Here is a 2,500-nt window from a genome sequence, read left to right as displayed (position 1 = left end):
TGTGCCGATGGTGGTCGAGCCAGGAGCCCGCACCAAGGGCCGGCTTGTGCCGATGGTGTTCGGGGCAACCGCCCGCACCAGGGCCCTGCGTGTGCCGATGGTGCTGGGGGCAACCGCCCGCACCAGGGCCCAGCGTGTGCCGATGGTGCTGGGGGCAAGCGCCCGCACCAGGGCCCAGCGTGTGCCGATGGTGCTGGGGGTAACCGCCCGGACCAGGGCCCAACGTGTGCCGATGGTGGTCGAGGGAACCGCCCGCACCAGGGCCCAGCGTGTGCCGATGGTGCTGGGGGCAAGCGCCCGCCCCAGGGCCCAGCGTGTGCCGATGGTGCTGGGGGCAAGCGCCCGCCCCAGGGCCCAGCGTGTGCCGATGGTGCTGGGGGCAAGCGCCCGCCCCAGGGCCCAGCGTGTGCCGATGGTTATCGGGGCAACCGGCCGCACCAGGGCCCAGGGTCTGCCGATGGTGCTCGAGGCAACCGCCCGCACCAAGGCTCAGCATGTGCCGATTGTGATCGAGGCAACAACCCACACCAGGGCCCAGCTTGTGCCGATGGCGGTCGAGGCAAGTGCCCGTACCGAAGGGCAGCCTATGCCGATGATGGTCGATGCATGTGCCATCACCATGCGCCATCATGTGCCATTGATGGTCGAGGCCTTGGCCGAAGTTCGATTTTGAGCCACGGTGCCCATGCTTGGCTCCAGCATGTGCTGGTGCCGCATTTTTTTCACTCGGGACAGCATCGCCGGAGCATCGCCGGAGTACCGCCGGAGAACCTGACCGGCGGCATTGGGGTTCCGGCGATTGGGAGGGGGGCCGGGGGGGTGTGCGCACATGATGTGCGATGGGTGCTGGTACTTGGCCTTGTGTTGGCCCCCTATCCCTCATCAAACCTCTGAGAATTCACACCCCCTTAAAGAGCATTTGAGATTTTACAGGTTTGCTACCAGTAGCCGTTAAAGTGTCTGAAATGGGGACACTTTTTTCAAACGGTCACAAAATCTTCTCTACTTCGAGTTTTTAGCTGAATTTTTTTGTGCATGCCAACAAAAATAGAAGGATCATGCCTACAAAATTTGGGGCCAAAAATCCTTATAAAAAAATTTTAAAAAATCCCGAACCGCAAAAAGTTTCGAAAATCATGAAAAATAGAAAACGAGTCATCTTCCAACGAAACTTCACGTGAAGGCTTAGGGGACCATTGTATGAATTTACAAGCCATAAAAATGGCATTGGCACGGCAGAAATTTGAAGATGTGCCTAAACCCACCAGGGCCCAGCGTGTGCCGATGGTGCTCGAGGCAACCGCCCGCACCAGGGCCCAGCGTGTGCCGATGGTGCTCGAGGCAAGCGCCCGCACCAGGGCCCAGCGTGTGCCGACGGTGGTCGAGGCAACCGCCCGCACCAGGGCCGATAGTGTGCCAATGGTGCTCGAGGCAACCTGTCGCACCAGGGCCCAGCGTGTGCCGATGGTGATCGAGGCAACCTGCCGCACCAGGGCCCAGCGTGTGCCGATGCTGGTCGAGGCAAGCGCCCGCACCAGCGCCCAGCGTGTGCCGATGGCGCTCGAGGCAACCGACCGCACCAGGGCCCAGCGTGTGCCGATGGTGCTCGAGGCAACCTGCCGCACCAGGGCCCAGCGTGTGCCGATGGCGCTCGAGGCAAGCTCCCGCACCAGGGCCCAGCGTGTGCCGATGGTGCTCGAGGCAACCTGCCGCACCAGGGCCCAGCGTGTGCGGATGGTGCTCGAGGCAAGCGCCCGCACCAGGGCCCAGCGTGTGCCGATGGTGGTCGAGGCAACCGCCCGCACCAGGGCCCAGCGTGTGCCGATGGTGGTCGAGGCAACCTGCCGCACCAGGGCCCAGCGTGTGCCGATGGTGCTCGAGGCAACCGACCGCACCAGGGCCGAGCGTGTGCCGATGGTGGTCGAGGCAAGCGCCCGCACCAGGGCCCAGCGTGTGCCGATGGTGCTCGAGGCAACCGACCGCACCAGGGCCGAGCGTGTGCCGATGGTGCTCGAGGCAAGCGCCCGCACCAGGGCCCAGCGTGTGCCGATGGTGGTCGAGGCAACCTGCCGCACCAGGGCCCAGCGTGTGCCGATGGTGGTCGAGGCAAGCGCCCGCACCGGGGCCCAGCGTGTGCCGATGGTGGTCGAGGCAACCGCCCGCACCGGGGCCCAGCGTGTGCCGATGGTGGTCGAGGCAACCGCCCGCACCGGGGCCCAGCGTGTGCCGATGGTGGTCGAGGCAACCTGCCGCACCAGGGCCCAGCGTGTGCCGATGGTGCTCGAGGCAACCGACCGCACCAGGGCGGAGCGTGTGCCGATGGTGGTCGAGGCAACCGCCCGCACCAGGGCCCAGCGTGTGCCGATGGTGGTCGAGGCTGCCGATGGTGGTCGAGGCAACCTGCCGCACCAGGGCCCAGCGTGTGCCGATGGTGGTCGAGGCAACCGACCGCACCAGGGCCGAGCGTGTGCCGATGGTGCTCGAGGCAAGCTGCCGCACC

Source organism: Durio zibethinus, unplaced genomic scaffold, assembly GCF_047325235.1.
Source record: "Durio zibethinus cultivar Kanyao isolate XHJ-2024 unplaced genomic scaffold, ASM4732523v1 HiC_scaffold_32, whole genome shotgun sequence".
Classification (NCBI taxonomy): Eukaryota; Viridiplantae; Streptophyta; class Magnoliopsida; order Malvales; family Malvaceae; genus Durio; species Durio zibethinus.
The sequence above is the reverse complement of the archived record's forward strand: the minus strand, read 5'-3'. Positions refer to the sequence as shown.